This window comes from Rhinoderma darwinii, chromosome 2, assembly GCF_050947455.1.
Source record: "Rhinoderma darwinii isolate aRhiDar2 chromosome 2, aRhiDar2.hap1, whole genome shotgun sequence".
Classification (NCBI taxonomy): Eukaryota; Metazoa; Chordata; class Amphibia; order Anura; family Rhinodermatidae; genus Rhinoderma; species Rhinoderma darwinii.
The window spans coordinates 14629418-14653109 of record NC_134688.1 but is presented as its reverse complement, the minus strand read 5'-3'; the positions used below and the strand labels follow the sequence as shown (position 1 = coordinate 14653109).

The 23692-nt window shown below is 38.6% G+C and overlaps 1 protein-coding gene across 8 annotated transcripts in view; it reads left to right on the top strand.

The window, feature by feature from the left end:
* TENM4 (teneurin transmembrane protein 4) overlaps window positions 1–23692 on the top strand; it is a 1217405-nt gene that overhangs the window by 185593 nt on the left and 1008120 nt on the right. For all 8 annotated transcript variants that reach the window (XM_075851385.1, XM_075851380.1, XM_075851378.1 and 5 more), the window contains one exon: window positions 7417–7505. The gene's annotated coding sequence lies outside the window, so the exon portion shown is untranslated. The remainder of the gene's footprint in view (window positions 1–7416; window positions 7506–23692) is intronic.

The window sequence follows — 23692 nt, the reverse complement described above, 5'->3', positions numbered from 1 at the left end:
ACTCCAGAGCTGCACTGACTATTCTGCTGGTGGAGTCACTGTGTACATACATTACATTACTTATCCTGTACTGATCCTGAGTTACATCCTGTATTATACTCCAGAGCTGCACTCACTATTCTGCTGGTGGAGTCACTGTGTACATACATTACATTACTTATCCTGTACTGATCCTGAGTTACATCCTGTATTATACTCCAGAGCTGCACTCACTATTCTGCTGGTGGAGTCACTGTGTAAATACATTACATTACTTACCCTGTACTGATCCTGAGTTACATCCTGTATTATACTCCAGAGATGCACTGATTATTCTGCTGGTGGAGTAACTGTGTACATACATTACTTATCCTGTACTGATCCTGAGTTATAGCCTGTATTATACTCCAGAGTTGCACTCACTATTCTGCTGGTGCAGTCACTGTGTACATACATTACTTATCCTGTACTGATCCTGAGTTACATCCTGTATTATACTCCAGAGCTGCACTCACTATTCTGCTGATGGAGCCACTCTGTACATACATTACATTACTTATCCTGTACTGATCCTGAGTTACATCCTGTATTATACTCCAGAGCTGCACTCACTATTCTGCTGATGGAGCCACTCTGTACATATATTACATTACTTATCCTGTATTGATCCCTAGTTACATCTTGTATTATACTCCAGAGCTGCACTCATAATTCTGCTGGTGGAGTCACTGTACACATACATTACATTACTTATTCTGTACTGATCCTGAGTTACATCCTGTATTATACTCCAGAGCTGCACTCACTATTCTACAGGCTTCAGGGCTGAAATATCCCTGCATTCCCTGATTGCTCGGGATCTGTAATTAACTTTCTCTGGTGATTTGTAATTTTTACACAAGGAACAGTTTTCTGATCTAGGAGAAAACTGACTGGCTCCGCTAAGTTTTCAATATATGTTTATTACAGTCAAAGCTCAAAATACTTTGTATAGACATAGAGTTAAATGATACATTTCTAGATGCCTGAAACCACCTTAGAGGGAGCGAAGAAGCTCACTGCATACTGTTTATACATTGAACTCAATAATAAAATAGTATGCTGCAGGCGCCCTCTAGTGGTGATGGCAGTCAGCTAAAACGTTATCATTAATTGCACGTCTATACAGAGGATTTGCAGCTCTGTATAAAATAAATGTAACTCTGACCGCTATGAAGATATATTAAGAAATTAATCTATTCATTTTGGACCTATTCAGATATAAAAATTGTGTTTGAGGGTGGACTTTCAGTTAAGGGCTGCGCAACTCCTGGAAATGATTAAATCTTGTCTGCTAGGGAATAGAATGAAGTTAAAGGGGTTGTAGAGGATTAGTAAAACACAACAGTTTTCTTCCAAAAACAGTGCAATAGGTCGGGTGTGATATTGCAGCTCAGCCCCCATACAGTTAACTGAAGCTGAGTTGCAGTACTGGACCCAACCCATAAAGTATGGGTGGCGCTGTTTCTGTAATAAAGCAACCATATTTTTCTAATCCTGGACAACCAATTTAACCCCTTAACACTGATAGTAATTGAAACCTTAATGACCAAGCAATTTTTTAAGTTTTTACATCGACATAGCTGTATGAGGTCTTGTTTTTTGCGGGACAAGTTGTATTTTTTAATAGCATCACTTTTGGGGTACATATAATTTATTGATTAACTTTTATTAACTTTTTTTGGTGGGGCAATAGGAAAAAACCCTGAAATTTTGCCACACTTTTTTGTGTCTTAAATTTACGCTGTTTACTGTGCAATATAAATAACATAGTAACTTTATTCAGCGGGTCGTTACGATTTCGAGGATACCAAATTTATCTATTTTTTTTGTTTGTTTGTTTGTTTTCCTACTTTTATGCAGTAAAAACACTTTTTTTCTAATTTATTTGTTTTTGTGTTGCCATATTTTAAGAGCCATAACTTTTTTCTTTTTCTGCCCATGCAGTTGTATTAGGGCTTTTTTTTTCGGGATGACTTCTATTTTTTATTGGTACCATTTTGGAGTACAAATTTTTTTGAAGGCAGGATGAACAGAAAACAGCAATTCTGGCGTGGTTTTTTATTTTATTTTTTACGGTGTTCACCGTGCAGGCTTAATAATGCAATCGTTTTATAGTTGGGGTCGTTACTGACACGGCGATACCAAATATGTGTACGTTTTGACTTTTTTTCATAATAAAGTATTTTGTAAGGGGAAAAAGTGTGTTTTTATTTTTATTTTTTACTTGGGATTTTAATTTATTTATTATAAACTTGACTAAACTTTTGTTTACCTTTTTTTTTTAGTCCCAACTAGGGAACTTTACTGTGCGATCATCTGATCGCTTTTATAATACACTGCAATACTTCTGTATTGCAGTGTATTATTGCCTGTCAGTGGCCTCTGTCATGGCCTAACAGGTCAACAGGTTTGTTAGGTCCCTGACTGCCATAAAAACCATCGGCACCCACTCGATTGCATCTCTGAGTGCCGGTGGGGTGTGAGAGGCAGCACCCTCCCTCTAAAGCCACTCAGATGCGGCGATCGCTATTGATCGCCGCATCTGAGCGGTTAAATGTGATCGGAGACCACTGCTATTGGTCTCCGATTGTTTCGCTGAAGCCCGAGGCTGTTAGCAGCAGTCTGGGCTTCAGGAGCACCCCGCCGATGCGGAAAAATATCTTCTGATGTGCCGCCGTGATAAGGTGGAAAAACGACCCTGAACGGGCACCGTGAAAGCACCATACGGCGGTCATTAAGGGGTTAAAGTCAGTTTCTTGTACAATCGGTAGCATCTGTAATACTTATTTTGGAGTATTTTTGCACAATTGGTCACCAGGGCATTTACTAAAATAAATTATTTTACTTGACTCAGTTGTAAAACTGTTCTTCTTGGCCAGACGTGGCCACCAGACATTTTATTTGGCTTTTGGTCAACAAACGGCATAAAAAATATATTATGATCTTAACATGACACACAATTTATTTCATGTGAAGGAAGAAGAAAAGGCCTTCAGTGTTTTTGGAAATGCTCACAGTTTTGCTCCTGTGGTTGTCTATGTACGTATCTATATCCTGGGGACTTCCATTCTTCACCAGATAAATTTGGGAAGCGCATTACCTAGGGTGGAAATAAAATCTATTGAATATTACGAGTAAATACGCGCCGACATCTCCAGTGTGCTTTCCAACATGCGACTTCCAAGACCCCGAAGCGACGAAAGAATTTGTGCAGTCGGAGAAGCGGACCACCAGGGCCCATTTTTTTTGTCTAGAGAAACACGCACCCCTCCCAGCTACGTTATGTATTTTACAAGCTGTTTTCTTAATCCTGAATTTGTAAACGGGATGTAGATGATTAGCTGGAAGGATTATCGTTTAGTACAAGAGAAGAATAAATCTGATGGATACAGAGGAGTAGAACGTGACAAGCTGCATATTGTGCTAGACAAGTTTTTATACTCAATTAATAATAATGGAAGTTCACAAATAACTCTAATTAGCTGATGTTGAGGGGTTAAAGACATTGTATTCTAGTCATGAATGGTAAACAGTCATCATTTCCATGCTAAATATATCAAACATATGTAAACAAAAATAGGCTTTATATCTCGAATGTTCTTCCCATCATGGTACGCTATGATACTGCCCTATATACAAGAATATAACTACTATAATTCTGCCCCTATATACAGGAATGTATCTACTATAATACTGCCTCCTATATACAAGATTATAACTACTATAATACTGCCCCTATATACAAGAATATAACTACTATAATTCTGCCCCTATATACAGGAATGTATCTACTATAATACTGCCTCCTATATACAAGATTATAACTACTATAATACTGCCCCTATATACAAGAATATAACTACTATAATACAGCCCCTATGTACAAGAATATAACTACTATAGTACTGCCCCTATGTACAAGAATATAACTACTATAATACTGCCCCTATGTACAAGAATATAACTACTATAATACTGCTCCTATATACAAGAATATAACTACTATAATACTGCCCCCTATATACAAGAATATAACTACTATAATACTGCCCCTATATACAAGAATATAACTACTATAATACTGCCCCCTATATACAAGAATATAACTACTATAATACTGCCCCCTATATACAAGAATATAACTACTATAATACTGCCCCCTATATACAAGAATATAATTACTATAATACTGCCCCCTATATACAAGAATATAACTACTATAATACTGCCCCCTATATACAGGAATATAACTACTATAATACTGCTTCTATATACAAGAATATAACTACTATAATACTGCCCCCTATATACAAGAATATAACTACTATAATACCCCCCTATATACAAGAATATAACTACTATAATTCTGCCCCTATATACAAGAATGTATCTACTATAATACTGCCTCCTATATACAAGAATATAACTACTATAATACTGCTTCTATATACAAGAATAGAACTACTATAATACTGCCTCCTATATACAAGAATAGAACTACTATAATACTGCTCCTATACACAGGAATATAACTACTATAATACTGCCCCTATATACAAGAATATAACTACTATAATACTGCCCCTATATACAAGAATATAACTACTATAATACTGCCCCCTTTATACAAGAATATAAATACTATAATACTGCTCCTATGTACAATAATATAACTACTATAATACTGCCCCTATATACAAGAATATAATGACTATAATACTGCCCCTATATACAAAAATATAACTACTATAATACTGCCCCCTATATACAAGAATATAACTACTATAATACTGCCCCTATATAGAAGAATATAACTGCTATAATACTGCTCCTATATACAAGAATATAACTACTATAATACTGCTCCTATATATAAGAATATAACTACTATAATACTGCCCCTATGTACAAGAATATAACTACTATAATACTGCTCCTATATACAAGAATATAACTACTATAATACTGCCGCTATGTACAAGAATATAACTACTATAATACTGCTCCTATATACAAGAATATAACTACTTTAATACTGCTCCTATATACAAGAATATAACTACTATAATACTGATCCTATATATAAGAATATAACTACTATAACACTGCCCCTATATACAAGAATATAACTACTATAATACTGCTGCTATATACAAGAATATAACTACTATAATACTGCCCTTATATAGAAGAATATAACTGCTATAATACTGCTCCTATATACAAGAATATAACTACTATAATACTGCTCCTATATATAAGAATATAACTACTATAATACTGCCCCTATGTACAAGAATATAACTACTATAATACTGCTCCTATATACAAGAATATAACTACTATAATACTGCCGCTATGTACAAGAATATAACTACTATAATACTGCTCCTATATACAAGAATATAACTACTTTAATACTGCTACTATATACAAGAATATAACTACTATAATACTGATCCTATATATAAGAATATAACTACTATAACACTGCCCCTATATACAAGAATATAACTACTTTAATACTGCTCCTATATACAAGAATATAACTACTATAATACTGATCCTATATATAAGAATATAACTACTATAACACTGCCCCTATATACAAGAATATAACTACTATAATACTGCTCCTATATACAAGAATATAACTACTATAATACTGCTCCTATATACAAGAAAATAACTACTATAATACTGATCCTATATATAAGAATATAACTACTATAACACTGCCCCCTATATACAAGAATATAACAACTATAATACTGCCTCCTATATACAAGAATAGAACTACTATAATACTGCTTCTATATATAAGAATATAACTACTATAATACTGCCCCTATATACAAGAATATAACTACTATAATACTGCTTCCATATACAAGAATATAACTACTATAATACTGCCCTCTATATACAAGAATATAACTACTATAATACTGCCCCTATATAGAAGAATATAACTGCTATAATACTGCTCCTATATACAAGAATATAACTACTATAATACTGCCCCTATGTACAAGAATATAACTACTATAATACTGCTCTTATATACAAGAATATAACTACTATAATACTGCTCCTATATACAAGAATATAATGACTATAATACTGCCCCTATATACAAAAATATAACTACTATAATACTGCCCCTATATACAAGAATATAACTACTATAATACTGCCTCCTATATACAAGAATATAACTACTATAATACTGCCCCCTACATACAAGAATATAACTACTATAATACTGCCCCTATATACAATAATATAACTACTATAATACTGCTCCTATATACAAGAATATAACTACTATAATACTGCCCCTATGTACAAGAATATAACTACTATAATACTGCTCCTATATACAAGAATATAACTACTATAATACTGCCCCTATGTACAAGAATATAACTACTATAATACTGCTCCTATATACAAGAATATAACTACTATAATACTGCTCCTATATACAAGAATATAACTACTATAATACTGCCCCTATGTACAAGAATATAACTACTATAATACTGTCCCTATATACAAGAATATAACTACTATAATACGGCTCCTATATACAAGAATATAACTACTATAATACTACTCCTTGTATACAAGAATATAATAGCGTGCAAATCTATTTGGTTTCTGAAAGGTTCCTGAGAAAAGTGTGTGGCTAAGTAAAGTCATAAAAGACACCAAATTAATTAACGACGTGCAACATTCTTCAGCGCAAATGAATGCGATTTGCTGGAGCATGAAAGAGTAATGTGTCTAAGGCCCCATGCACACCACCATAAAAAATCTTCGTAATTGTGGACCGTAATACGGTCCAACCCGGTTCTATTGGCCATGGACACCTTTCCATATCGCTTCGGATAGGTGTCCGTGCCGTAAAACCGTGCCGGGAATTATGGAGCACGTCCTACTTTTCGTTTTTTACGGGCCGTACTCCCATACTTTGTATGGGAAAACAGCACAAAAATGTGGGCTGCGGCCCGCGGCCGGCCGTGCGCGGAATCACGGGCTGTGATTACGGGCACAGCCGTGTGCATGTGGCCTTAATTGTGACAAATATTGTATACCACGTGCGCCAGCTTAATAAACTTGACCTTTTTCTTCGACTTCTAAATGAATCCATCTTACATCATTACTGATAAATCTCTGATTGTTCCTTTTCACGATCAGATAATTAACTATTATCTTCTTTACATCTAATATATTCCTATGAGTATTGGGGCTTTAGGGGCTTCAGCCTGACTCTGGGAGTTTCTATCCTATATATGAAAGTTCTCTTATATTAGATTACTTTTAGTTTTATATAACTGTGAAGGTCAGCAGTCGCCTAAATAACCTGTTTCTTCTTTTTCTTCTTATTAGGCATCTCGATAAGTGACATCAGAATAGACATCCTTGGGAAATAGTCATGTAGATGACCATGGCAGAACATTCCAGAACCTCGTTGTAAGGTAAGTCCATGATTTGTAACAACTGGCAAAAACGTTGAAGCATTTTATTATTTTCTATATATTCATAATCAAAACTGCGTAGATCATCTTTTCGTTTTGCCTGATGTCTCAGCTAACAAGCCTTCAGATAATTTAGTTGAGATGAACATCTCAAATACACGGATATCATGTTATGTCCAGATGTCGGCCGCTCTATTTTCTGTCCCTATGACGTCCCTATTGTCCTGAACTCTTGTACATTGTGATATGGAATGTGAATATCCAAATCCCTGTTTGTATCATTGTCCATATCGTAACTAGCATTATTTAATCTAGTTAGTATGTGGACATTGATGTGGATGGTGATTTAGACTCACACAATGACAACACTGAACTTCCGGAGCATAGGACAGGAGGATGTGTCATGGGGACACTGGAGCACAAGAGATTCAGGACTGTAACTCCAGTAATCGTGTCACACAACAATAAGGCTTTTCATATCAGTAAGGTGCAGTAAAGGGGTATTTGTATTTGTGGTGGTTCTCTTTAATCCCTTGTATTTCTCAGCTGTGGTTGTTTCTCAGCAATAACAAAGTACTAGAGGAGGGCGCAAAAATAACTAAGATGCTCGGGTGATCACATCTTACAATATTTTTTTTTGCTCATTAAATTTTTTTTTTATTCATATATAAAACATTCAATACAAAAATTCCCTGGATGTTCAGATAAATCCACAAAACATGTAACAAAAAAAAAACAACACAAAAAAACAAACACATTTTTTTTTTTAGCTGGTACTACTACATTTGACAGTTCACATATATAATTATTCTATGTAAAAAAAAAGTCACATCAATTGTATCGCTTATCCTGTACTGATCTTGATATTCCAGAGCTGCACTCACTATTCTGCTGGTGGAGTCACTGTGTACATACATTACATTACTTATCCTGTACTGATCTTGAGTTACATCCTGTATTATACTCCAGATGTAAAGGATCTGCCAGACACAGTGTCGACGCCCGTGGTTAGTCAGTCTGCACCTGCTCCTAAGTCTGATCGAGTGACCCCCTTTTTCTACCAATCAGGCTGAGAGGCTGAGGAGTGGGAGAGCCTATCACAGCCTCGCCAGACGGAGCTAGCTCCCGCCCTCTGTCTATTTATACCTTCACTTCCTGCTCCTCCTTTGCCTGTGATTCTGTATGTTTCCTGGCTCTGCTGCTGCTGCTGCTTGTACTTTTGTCCTCTGCTCCATATAGACCCTGGCTTACTGACTACTCTCCTGCTCTGCGTTTGGTACCTCGTACACTCCAGGTTTGACTCGGCTCGTTCACTACTCTCCTGCTCTGGGTTTGGTACCTCGTACACTCCTGGTTTGACTCGGCTCGTTTACTATTCTCCTGCTCTTCGTTTGGTACCACGCACACTCCTGGTTTGACTCGGCTCGTTCACTACTCTTGTTGCTCACGGTGTTGCCGTGGGCAACTGCCCCATTCCCCTAGATTCTGTGTACCCTTGTCTGTTTGTCTGTCGTGCACATAGTGAGCGTAGGTACCGTCGCCCAGTTGTATGCCGTTGCCTAGGACGGGCCGTTGCAAGTAGGCAGGGACTGAGTGGCGGGTAGATTAGGGCTCACCTGTCTGTCTCCCTACCCCGGCATTACACCAGAGCTGCACTCACTATTCTGCTGGTGGAGTCACTGTGTACATACATTACATTACTTATCCTGTACTGATCCTCAGTTACATCCTGTATTATACTCCAGAGCTGCACTCACTATTCTGCTGGTGGAGTCACTGTGTACATACATTACATTACTTATCCTGTACTGATCCTGAGTTACAGCCTGTATTATATTCCAGAGCTGCATTCACAGTTCTGAAGGTTTCAGAGCTGAAATCTTCCAGCATTCCCTACTTACTTTGGCCTCATTCAAACAGCCAAAGTATGGGACCACGGACCGTGAAATACAAAAAGTAGGACATGCTCCATAATTCACGGCACAGTTCTACGGCATGGACACCCTTCCGAAGCGATACAGAAAGGTGTCCGCGGCCAATGGAACTGAACGGGTCCGTAATTACGGAGATTTTTTACAGTCGTGTGCATGGGGCCTTAGTCTTTGCTCAGTGTTTTCCCTGTCAATTTGAATTTTTGAACGTTTAGCCTACCCTGTAATGCACCAGTAATCTGATGTAGAAAAAAAAAGTAATAGCCCCATCCCCATCCACTGCAGGATAGGAGTAGAGCTAAGCGGTTAGTGTTGTCAACAAGATTGTTTCAAATAGGAAACAGCAGAGTTGTGATTGCAGCTCTGGGGAATAATACAGGCTATAACATTTTTCATGCCGTGTCAGCCAGAGCAACAGCCCATGTCCACTCTGGCTGATCTGGGAAAGTCCTAAACCAGGGAACCTCGTCTTTACAATCCATTTGCCATAATAGGGAATTTGGACGGAGCCCATTGGCTGCTCCTCCTGAGGGGACCGTATAGATGGCCTGGCACCTGAGGCTTGCGAACAACAAAAATCCTAATATTGTTTGTATAGCAGTAATATTTCGACCTAGTATAGCGCCCTTATTAGATTACTTTATATATGGAGGTGTTATTTGCTCACTATATAATGATATGTGAGCACTGTATGGCGGTATTTACTTAGGCATTGTGTGGTACTGTATTGTATATTATTTTTGCAGTGTATATTGGCAGCACTGTTATTTTGGCAACTTTATGGAACTGCTATTCGGCCAAAATACGGCACTGGTATTTAGGCACCATATAGTATGGTGCTTATAATTAGGCACTACGACAACACACCACTAGGAGGGGGTGTGATAACCGAAGGTAGCACACAGTGCAATATCCAACTTAAGGATGGTCTTGTTCCTGAGCAATCCCATTTGAAAACAAAGATGAGCTGTGACAAATGACAAACTCAACACTGCTACATCTTTATACTTTTTCTTTTAGCAGAGAATACCAGATACAGATGTAGCATTGTACATATTTACTTGACAGCTTCAAGATAATGACGGTTTGTCTCGTGGCTTTAGATAAATGACTCTTGTTAGGGTTGCATGTAGCAGAGCTCACTCTATTAGTCAGAATGTGCACCAGTAATCATCTACAATGTTCCTTCTTTACCGGTTTGTTTTGTTTTGCATCTTTATAATGCATTATCATTATCCTTAATGGACCAAAATAGAATATTTTGCAAATCATTGTGTTTAGTGTCCATCAACCAATTATGTGCAATTCAAATGTTTTCCAAAATTACTGGAAACAAAAAGTTCAACCCCCCCCCCCCCACACACACACAGACACGCGCACACACACACCCACCCCCATGCACACGCACACACACACCCACACACACACACACGCACACATTACCAGCATTGCCTTAAAGTAACATAAATCGTCACATTTATAATACAAAAGTGTATAAAATATTGTGTATAGTAAAATTCCATGAATGCAGCGGTTTTGGTACCGAGTTAATGGAGGGTCATAGAAAATGACATCACATTTCACTCGAAGGGTAAAGAAACCTGGTAATCTTATGTATTTATTTAATTTATGCTACACTCCATGTAAAAAGTGTTCACAATTTTGATGTGTTTTTTTATTTATTTATTTCATGTGACTATAGATATTAAAACAAATCTGAAATATTTCATTTTTCACCCTGGGCACTAACTAGTGCACACACAATAAGTTGAAATTACCTGTTTACTGTAACTCACTATTCATCTTTACTGTGTAGACTAGGACAGAATAAGCAGAGTTCTCATTATCATTAGAGGAAAAGATGAGCAGAGTCATCTTAGTATGGTTAGAGGATGGGATCAGCAGAGTTACCTAATTATCGTTAGAGCAGAGAGTCAGCAGAGCCATCTCACAATCATTAGAGGGTGGGATCAGCAGTGTCATCTGATTATCGTTAGAGAACAAAGTCTGCAGAGTCATCTCATTATCATTAGAGGGCGGGATCAGCAGAGTAATTTCATTATTGTTAGCGGGCGGAATGAGCAGAGAAGACAGATTTAGCAGAATCATCTTCTTATCATTAGAGAGCGGGGGTCAGCAGAGTCACCACTTATTATTGTTAGGAGACAGAGTCAGCAGAGTAATCTCAGTATCATAAGAGGGTGGGATTCGCAGAGTCATCTCATTATTGTTAGAGGACTGAGTAAGCAGAGTCATCTCATAATCATTAGAGGGAGGGATAGCAGAGTAATTTCATTATCGTTAGAGGACAGAGTCATTTCATTATTCTTAGTAGGTGGGGTTAGCAGAGCCATCTCACTCTTGCTAAAGCCTATAATAGGCTTTTTCCCTTTTAAGATTCAGTGCGGCACAACAGTTCTTTTTTAAAGTGACTCGCAACCTACAAAAGGTTGGGGCATGTCCTATACGCTATGTACCTGCGGTCTCCAACCTGCAGATCTCAATACAGGAGGGTATTCGTTCAATATGGCCGCTCTCAGGGAAGTTTTTAAAACTTAAAAAAAAATAACTACAACATTTAAAATGAAAAAAAATATTTATTTTGCTGTCAGTTTAAATATTTTAATATCTTTAACATTTCACACGCTGTGTCCCGTGCTTGAGATAATCACTATTCCTGCCCGTAACATTTTCTGATATCATTTTAACAATTGCGTAAACAGATAATGCATCGTGTCGCGGACTTGTTCCTTCGGTTTTGTACGTTGTGTGTTATGAAGACTGTAAAAGAGAAGACAAGATGACTATCAGTAATTATTCAAAGTTAACTAAAGGTTCAACTTCAAAAATCTAACAAAAAATAAAAGGGGCATCCGGTAAACATACTGTAAAATTACTCACTTGCACTCCCATGATCCTCGGTTTTAATAAAGTCTTTGTCAAGGTACATTAAAATTTCACAAATATAATCTTTCCCACGCTTGGGACAATTTTGTTTGCTTCGGTGTGACGACGCCACCTGCCGCACTGAGTACCCTCTCTGACAGTACACGGGAGGGTGAACAAGACAGGACATGGATGGCAAACTGGGCCAGTTCCTGCCACTGGTCCAATCTGCTGACCAAGGAGTTCTTGGGGCCAGGGCTCAGGGTACTGATGGAGAAGGGGAACAGTCTACTGTAGATACAACTGAGCCTAGTTCTTCAGGCGGTTCATATACGTTTGCTGATGTGCATTGGCTGCAGCTACTTGTAGCAGTAGCGCTGGGAGAGGGGGCGGAGCGCCAACTCATCGGGGAGCGAAGATGGGCCCCCTGTCCAGTCATGCGCCGGCAAGGTGTCTGGTAGGCGAAAGCTGCTGCAAGCTGGGTACATAGCATAACCTGGTAATACGCCAATTTTGCCTCCCTATTGGAAAGCAGGTAAAAAAAATCCTAATTTTGCTTTTATAGCGAGGATCTAAAAACATGGCTATACAATAGACATCCATGTGCTTGATGCTAACGATACGCTTGTCACCGCGTAAACAACCAAGCAGCCTGCCATGATGCTCGCCAGCGTGTCCGAACTCCCTGGTGGTCTGGTGCATGATGTAATCATTGACCGCTTTACGCAGATCAAGCGTTGCGAAGGCAGGCCATTCTGGAGGGCATCCTTAGCCACATAAGAAAGACTTAATGGTGCAGACACTTTTCTGGACATGGTCAGTGCCTTCTGCAAGTCATGATACATTTCACCACCAAATTTATGACGTGCACCATGCCGGGAGCTTGTGTTATATTCCCCAAATGCAGTGTAGCCACAATGTCCCTGCCATTGTTGCCGACTACATTGCCCAGTTGTAGTTGGCGAGGAGACATCCAGCAAGAAATTCGCTGCTCGATGCACTGACCTGTTGGGTGACTTCTCACCACCAGGCTCATCATGTGTAAGACAGCATTACAGCGCTTCAGCTTACACATAGGAATGGAGGGACGGGGAGAGGTAGCAACATTTTTCCTGTTGCTGTTGGAGATGGGAAGATCTTCTGGAGGTAGATAAGCGCCTGGTGTCGGAACCAGACCTGCACAACCGTGGAGGTGTCACTAGCATCTGGCCTATTGTGGTGGTGCACCGTCACCACCGCTATGCAAATCATTGTGTAATGACGGGGGTGGGGAGACAGACAAGTGAGCCCTAATCTACCCACCACTCAGTCCCTGCCTACTTGCAACGACCCGCCCTAGACGACGGGGTACAACTGGGCGACGGTCCCTACGCTCAATAAGTGCACAACAGACAAACAGACAAGGCTACACTGAGCCAGGGGGAGAAAGGGGCAGTTGCCCACGGCAACACCGTGAGCAACAAGAGAAGTGAACAAGCCGAGTCAAACCAGGAGAGTACGAGGTGTTAAACGCAGAGCAGAAGAGTAGTGAACAAGCCGTGTCAAACCAGGAGTGTACGAGGTACCAAACGCAGAGCAGGAGAGTAGTCAGCAAGCCGGGGTCAATATGAAACAAGGACAATGGTACAAGAAGTTGCAGCAGGGCCAGGAAACCAAATGAGAAGAATCACAAGCAAAGGAGGAACAGGAAAGGCAGGTATAAATAGACAGAGGGCGGGAGCTAGCTCCGTCTGGCCAGGCTGTGATAGGTTCTCCCACTCCTAAGCCTGCCACCCTGAGTGGTGGAAGATGGAGTCAGTCTCACAGACATAGAAGCAGGTGCAGACTGATTATCTATGGGCGTTAACCCCGAAGCTGTGCCTGGCAGATCCTTTACACATTGACCCAGTGAGCCATGAAAGACCGTACAGTCCCTGACCATAATTGCTGCTCCACGTGTTGGTCGTGGCATACACCTTTCTGCACAGCGACAATTACAAGGAGCGGCCAACGTTCTCCGCCATATTAGAGTACAAGGCAGGGATGGCGTTCTTTGAGAAATAATGGTGGCTAGGTATCCGCTGTTGAGGCTGAGTGCACACCATTAGTTGCCTAAAGGCAGTGGAGTCCACTAAATGGTACGGCAGCGACTTCACCAACAGCAACTTGGACAAGTGGGGGTTCTGTTGGCACACAAGCGGATTACTGGGCGTGTATGGTTGCTTCTTGCCAAAACCTTCCGTTATAGATGATTGATAATGAAATGGATGAGAAGGAGTAGTCAGTGTAGCAGGAGAAGCAGTAGATGAAGATGTTGACCATAATGCCCGGCGATAATGATCATGGCTACTAGAATGACGATGGGGAGGAGGACGGTCTTGCTCACATTGCTCTAGTTGCTACATTTTTGCCTGAAGAGCTTGCACAGTGCGATGGTTTTGTCGGCTACCGATGTGGAGAAAAATTCCCACAGGATAGATGTCCACGCGAAACAACCAACAGCAACAATCGCAACATTTCTGCCACCCCCACTGAGTTTGCCCTAGGTCTACAGCAGCAGCAGCGGCGTCACCTGCTCCCTGCTGTCCACAGTAGAAGCATATCTGCCCCTGGTAGGTTTTCATTTTTCGACACAATTATTTGGTTCCCATATCTTGTCCAACACAGTCATCATAATCGTCATCATCAAACCTGCCACTTTGCTATCTAATGTGGAATGGACAGTGCAGCAAGGTGTGTGTGCTTTATGGCAGCTGCAATGAATGGGTGAATTGGTGTTAATGGTCAGAAAACTGTCCATAGACTTATATAGGCTCCAAAATATAATTGAATAGAATTAAAATGTATTGAATATGTTCAAAAATTGCAATAATTTACAATGGAAAGTAGGAGATGGAGTATTGTCCCTCCCCGCCGAAGACCAAGGGAGACTTATTTGTGAATATAGTGTTGCTATTCTGCCTTAGCTAGGCTTCCAGTAGCTTAACAGAGCTGTCATCAAATCCCCCACCCTATAATGATAACTAGATGACTGCTGACCTCTAATGGTAATGTGATGACTCTGCTGAGCCCGTCCTGTAATGGTAATGACCTGACTCTGGAGACCCTGCCCTCTAATGTCAATGAGATTACTCTGCTGAGCCTGTTCTGTAATAGTAAAGAGATGACTCTGCTGACCCTCTTCCAGTCTACACAGCAAAGCTGAAAAGGTAATTGCCTTAGACAGGAAATGTCAGCCTAATGTGTGTCCTCTAGTGACTCATATAAACACTGGAATATTTCATATTTACATATACATATGAGTAGGCTCATCGAAAATTCTGTTTTAACTATAATGTCCTCTTCTGGTGATATGTCCTTTTCACCTTTATCTCTCATAGTCACAGTACTCGTATGTCATGGAGTAACTTTTTCCTGACCCCAGAAACTCTTGCTTTCTATTGCCCACTCAAAGAATGTAAAACGGCATTGTCCATAGAACTTTCTATCATTTGCTTTTTCTGGCACGTATAGAATGAGATTGGCTACAAACTATAAAGCCATTGGCAGTCAAATGTCTCTGCGTCATGGCCTGCTAAACAATTACAACAATCTGAGCATTCTATAAAAACAAAAAGTTGGCCATGATCTGCACTGGAATGTAATGTCCTATTTCTAACCCTGGGCCTCTTCTGCCCAGTACATTAACAACCTGTCCGTACCATGGCCAGATATACTTATCCCTTCATTACCGAGCTCTCGGCTCATTGAAAAGGCCACCGGTGCAGTAAAACTAACCCTCCAAACTCAAAACAGTAAATTTGCAGATTTTATATAGAGGGACAGGAACAAAGATGCCGGGGATTATTGTCGGAGCCGTACGCCGTGGTGCGCCATTATTGTGTGTAATTGTATTTACCACGCTGCCAGGAAAAGTCAAGAGCACTGTGTAAACTTTAAAGGGAGCTGATTAAAAAGTCGGACGCGGTCGGCAAGTGCCACATAGCATGCAGAACAGGAATTTCCAATGCGTGCATCTGGCATTTCCTCAACGCTCTTACATTGACACGCAAATCAGCTTTGTTGTTATGTGAGAAATTTGGGATTATGGTTCCAGATGTACAGTACATTTACATTTTTATTAAGTTTAGTTTGATGCTCGTGGCCGGTTTGATGTTGACAAACCTCTCCTGACTAGCGGCTATCTCACCTCTCCCTGTGCATGATGGGAAGCATTCATTTTCAATGTGCGATGACAGGGAAAGTTTTTCTACATTTACTTGAATTATTATGATAGATAGATAGATAGATAGATAGATAGATAGATAGATAGATAGATAGATAGATAGATAGATAGATAGATAGATAGATAGATAGATAGATAGATAGATAGATATGAGATAGATAGATAGATAGATAGATAGATAGATAGATAGATAGATAGATAGATAGATAGATAGATAGATAGATAGATAGATAGATAGATAGGAGATAGATAGATATGAGATAGATAGATAGATAGATAGATAGATAGATAGATAGATAGATAGATAGATAGATAGATAGATAGATAGATAGATAGATGATAGATAGATAGATAGATAGATAGATAGATAGATAGATAGATAGATAGATAGATAGATAATTAGATAGATAGATAGATATGAGATAGATAGATAGATAGATAGATAGATAGATAGATAGATAGATAGATAGAGAGAGAGAGAGAGAGAGATAGATAGATAGATAGATAGATAGATAGATAGATAGATAGATAGATAGATAGATAGATAGATAATCTTATAAACAATATGGAAGGCTTCTCATGTTTCTCTTGCCAGTCACAATGAAGTGCTAGGGGTTGACAGTCCAGGGTGGGATAATGACTGTGATTAATGCTTTATTTAATAGAAAGAGTGGCAACTGAAGTTTAAGTCACTCGGCCAGCAGAATCTTGGACTAATGGCCGTGAAATGTCAGCTCTATGAGGGCAGACAGGCCGGGGAGTCATTTTTCATCTTAATGGTACTCGAGGAGAGGAGAAAGCTGTCAGAGAATTCTAGAGTAAGGAAACGACGCTGGTTAGATAAATGGTGATACCTGAACTAAACTTATCCTACAGCCAGTGCCCATATGTCTCTAGATATCACTAAGACCCCATGCACACGACCGTAAAAATGCCCGTAATTACGGGAAAGTGCCCGGGCCATTGAAAAATATAGAAAATGTCCTATTCCAGGCCGTAATTACGGCACGGGCAGGCCCATAGAAGACTATGGGGCTCCTGTAATTACGGGTGGATACGTGTGTGCACCCGTAATTACGGAAGCGTTGCTAGGCGACGTCAGGGGATTCCCCTGTCTGCAGGCTCATGCCTAATTTGAATATTTGAATAATTAGAAAAATTAGAAATCGATATTATGGTACTCACTGTCCAACGGTAGTCACTGTCCAGGGTGCTGAAAGAGTTAAATGATCAGTGCTAGATAGAGAGAAGGGGCTGCACTGATCGGCAGTAACTCTTTCAGCACCCTGGACAGTGACTACCGCTGGACAGTGAGTACCATGCGCGGCGCTCACAATATAGATTTCTAATGTTTCCTTGAAAACCTGCAACAACAAAAAAGTTTATACTTACCCAGAACTTCCTGCTTCTTCCTCCAGTCTGGCCTCCTGGGACAACATTTCATCCCATGTGACTGCTGCAGCGAATCACAGGCTGCAGCAGTCACATCGACTGCCGCGTCATCCAGGGAGGTCGGACTGGATATCAAAAGAGGTACTCGTCACCAAGACAACGGCCAGGGTACGTATGAACTTCTTTTTCTTTCTATCGCTGCGTTCTGCTGCGGAAACTCTGCCCGAAAGGGCTGCCCCTTCTCTCTATCCAGCACTGATAGAGAGAAGACGCTGCCTATCAGAGCTGGATAGAGAGAAGAGGCTGGCGATCAGTACTGGATAGAGAAGGGGCTGCCGATTAGTGCAGTGCAATATCTCTCTCTACGTGTAAAGAGAAGCAGAGAAAACGGGTCCGTAAATACGGGTTAAAAACGTGACAAAGGACCCATATTTATGCCAGTATTTACGGGAGGGAAAAAATACGGTCGTGTGCATGGGGCCTCAGCAAGGCTAAAGTGACAGTCTCCTCTCAACCACAGCTCGGGGGGCATTATACTTGTGTACGTCACCTCTTTATCAGCCCTAGTTATGGTGGGATATTGCCTGGAAGCAATACAATAGACTTCTGATCTTTTCTTTGTCCCTTTAATTGTTAGTAAAAGATCAACCCCCAATTTACATCTGCCTGAGCTTCCTTGTCCCTCAGTTGGGGTTAGTTTTGTAACTTAAAGCTCCTGAGCACCAATGAAAAATCTGTAACGGGTCCCCCCATCTATCATGTGCCATTTATAAAGCTAGTGTCGCATGGAGAATTGTATTATTTTTAGTATCTTTCTGAACTAAGATCTGAGCTGACGTTATTAGATATTAGATAGATAGATAGAAAAAATAGATGTATTATGATAGATAGATAGATAGATAGATAGATAGATAGATAGATAGATAGATAGATAGATAGATAGATAGATAGATAGATAGATAGATAGATTAGATAGATAGATAGATAGATAGATAGATAGATAGATAGATAGATAGATAGATAGATAGATAGATAGATAGATAGATAGATATGAGATAGATAGATAGATATGAGATAGATAGATAGATAGATATGAGATAGATAGATAGATATGAGATAGATAGATAGATAGATAGATAGATAGATAGATAGATAGATAGATAGATAGATAGATAGATAGATAGATAGATAGATAGGCAGGCTTTTGATATGTCCTATAATAATATAATAATTATAATTATTATTATTTAGAGTGGAGAGCTGCGGCACCATGTAATTTTTGTCCTATGAATTTGCTGATACCCTCACAATCAGCTAATCACAGAGTGACCTGTGCGGGAACCCCAGGAGCAAACTAAAACCAGGGTGGTATTATGTGGGCGGTATATGGCAGTATTATCCTGGCTCTCTATGGCGGTATAGCACACTTATATAGATTATAATTAAGCAGGAAAAAATGCTTAAAAATAAAAAGCAGGTGGTCCCCTTTTTCTATAACAGTAGCCCTGTCTGAGGCAGCGGATAGTCCCCTAGAAGTAACTGAGGGATGGGAAGAGCTGTGAACATCTTCTATTGCTGTGCGCTGCTTAGTGCGTGTTATGTGCGTGCTCCCCATTAGAATTAAATAATCTACAACATTATGTTAAATATTTTATCAAAAAGGAAGCTTTGTTTTGAAGCCTCAGCTTGTATTTGATCTTTCCTGTAAAGGTTCCCACATCAAAGACTGGTGGGTAAGAAACAGACATCTTAGCTGTATTTCTTATGGAATCTGCAAGCAACACATCATTCTTTATAGGAGTTTGACTTTATATAAAAAACAATCCAAAGTTTGTCAATAGGTGTCATATTCTGTTAAGGGGACAATAACCCAAAATTGATTTTAGGAAGTGTTGCCCTCCAAGACTAGGGTGTTCCTGCTCCCTCCACAGCTACAGCCTGGGTCAACTAGATTGGGACCTGCAGGCTTTACCTATGCTATATAAAAAAGATAATGTCTTGTAAAATGTCACCACTGAACTTCTGACATCATCCTATCAGATACATTACTTACACTACCAGTGACATCATTCTAGCAGTGACATCACTCATTCTCCTAGTTACAGATTAGTGTCAACATTCTACCATTTAAATAGCATGGTTGAAAAAAGACATATGTCCATAGCTACATCACTCTATGTGTAACATCACTCTATATGTAACATCACTCTATATGTAACATCACTCTATCAGATACAGTACATCACTCTATGTGTAACATCACTCTATCAGTTACAGTACATCACTCTATATGTAGCATCACTCTATATGTAACATCACTCTATATGTAACATCACTCTATCAGTTACAGTACATCACTCTATATGTAACATCACTCTATCAGTTACAGTACATCACTCTATATGTAACATCACTCTATATGTAACATCACTCTATATGTAACATCACTCTATCAGTTACAGTACATCACTCTATATGTAACATCACTCTATGTGTAACATCACTCTATCAGTTACAGTACATCACTCTATATGTAGCATCACTCTATATGTAACATCACTCTATATGTAACATCACTCTATCAGTTACAGTACATCACTCTATATGTAGCATCACTCTATATGTAACATCACTCTATATGTAACATCACTCTATCAGTTACAGTACATCACTCTATATGTAACATCACTCTATCAGATACAGTACATCACTCTATATGTAACATCACTCTATCAGATACAGTACATCACTCTATATGTAACATCACTCTATGTGTAACATCACTCTATCAGAGTGATGTTACATATAGAGTGATGTACTGTAACTGATAGAGTGATGTTACACATAGAGTGATGTTACATATAGAGTGATGTACTGTATCTGATAGAGTGATGTTACACATAGAGTGATGTTACATATAGAGTGATGTACTGTAACTATGTGTAACATCACTCTATCAGATACAGTACATCACTCTATATGTAACATCACTCTATCAGTTACAGTACATCACTCTATATGTAACATCACTCTATCAGATACAGTACATCACTCTATATGTAACATCACTCTATCAGATACAGTACATCACTCTATATGTAACATCACTCTATATGTAACATCACTCTATCAGTTACAGTACATCACTCTACATGTAACATCACTCTATCAGTTACAGTACATCACTCTATATGTAACATCACTCTATCAGTTACAGTACATCACTCTACATGTAACATCACTCTATCAGTTACAGTACATCACTCTATATGTAACATCACTCTATCAGTTACAGTACATCACTCTATATGTAACATCACTCTATCAGTTACAGTACATCACTCTATATGTAACATCACTCTATATGTAACATCACTCTATATGTAACATCACTCTATCAGTTACAGTACATCACTCTATATGTAACATCACTCTATCAGATACAGTACATCACTATATATGTAACATCACTCTATCAGATACAGTACATCACTCTATATGTAACATCACTCTATATGTAACATCACTATCAGTTACAGTACATCACTCTACATGTAACATCACTCTATCAGTTACAGTACATCACTCTATATGTAACATCACTCTATCAGTTACAGTACATCACTCTACATGTAACATCACTCTATCAGTTACAGTACATCACTCTATATGTAACATCACTCTATCAGTTACAGTACATCACTCTATATGTAACATCACTCTATCAGTTACAGTACATCACTCTATATGTAACATCACTCTATATGTAACATCACTCTATATGTAACATCACTCTATCAGTTACAGTACATCACTCTATATGTAACATCACTCTATATGTAACATCACTCTATATGTAACATCACTCTATCAGTTACAGTATATCACTCTATATGTAACATCACTCTACATGTAACATCACTCTATCAGTTACAGTACATCACTCCATATGTAAAATCACTCTGAGTTACAGTACATCACTCTATATGTTACATCACTCTATCAGTTACAGTACATCACTCTACATGTAACATCACTCTATCAGTTACAGTACATCACTCTATATGTAACATCACTATCAGTTACAGTACATCACTCTACATGTAACATCACTCTATCAGTTACAGTACATCACTCTATATGTAGCATCACTCTATATGTAACATCACTCTATCAGTTACAGTACATCACTCTATATGTAGCATCACTCTATATGTAACATCACTCTATCAGTTACAGTACATCACTCTATATGTAGCATCACTCTATATGTAACATCACTCTATCAGTTACAGTACATCACTCTATATGTAACATCACTCTATCAGTTACAGTACATCACTCTATATGTAACATCACTCTATCAGTTACAGTACATCACTCTATATGTAACATCACTCTATCAGTTACAGTACATCACTCTATATGTAACATCACTCTATCAGTTACAGTACATCACTCTATATGTAACATCACTCTATATGTAACATCACTCTATATGTAACATCACTCTATCAGATACAGTACATCACTCTATGTGTAACATCACTCTATCAGTTACAGTACATCACTCTATATGTAGCATCACTCTATATGTAACATCACTCTATATGTAACATCACTCTATCAGTTACAGTACATCACTCTATATGTAACATCACTCTATCAGTTACAGTACATCACTCTATATGTAACATCACTCTATATGTAACATCACTCTATATGTAACATCACTCTATCAGTTACAGTACATCACTCTATATGTAACATCACTCTATGTGTAACATCACTCTATTAGTTACAGTACATCACTCTATATGTAGCATCACTCTATATGTAACATCACTCTATATGTAACATCACTCTATCAGTTACAGTACATCACTCTATATGTAACATCACTCTATCAGATACAGTACATCACTCTATATGTAACATCACTCTATCAGATACAGTACATCACTCTATATGTAACATCACTCTATGTGTAACATCACTCTATATGTAACATCACTATCAGTTACAGTACATCACTCTACATGTAACATCACTCTATCAGTTACAGTACATCACTCTATATGTAACATCACTCTATCAGTTACAGTACATCACTCTACATGTAACATCACTCTATCAGTTACAGTACATCACTCTATATGTAACATCACTCTATCAGTTACAGTACATCACTCTATATGTAACATCACTCTATCAGTTACAGTACATCACTCTATATGTAACATCACTCTATATGTAACATCACTCTATATGTAACATCACTCTATCAGTTACAGTACATCACTCTATATGTAACATCACTCTATATGTAACATCACTCTATATGTAACATCACTCTATCAGTTACAGTATATCACTCTATATGTAACATCACTCTACATGTAACATCACTCTATCAGTTACAGTACATCACTCCATATGTAAAATCACTCTGAGTTACAGTACATCACTCTATATGTTACATCACTCTATCAGTTACAGTACATCACTCTACATGTAACATCACTCTATCAGTTACAGTACATCACTCTATATGTAACATCACTATCAGTTACAGTACATCACTCTACATGTAACATCACTCTATCAGTTACAGTACATCACTCTATATGTAGCATCACTCTATATGTAACATCACTCTATCAGTTACAGTACATCACTCTATATGTAGCATCACTCTATATGTAACATCACTCTATCAGTTACAGTACATCACTCTATATGTAGCATCACTCTATATGTAACATCACTCTATC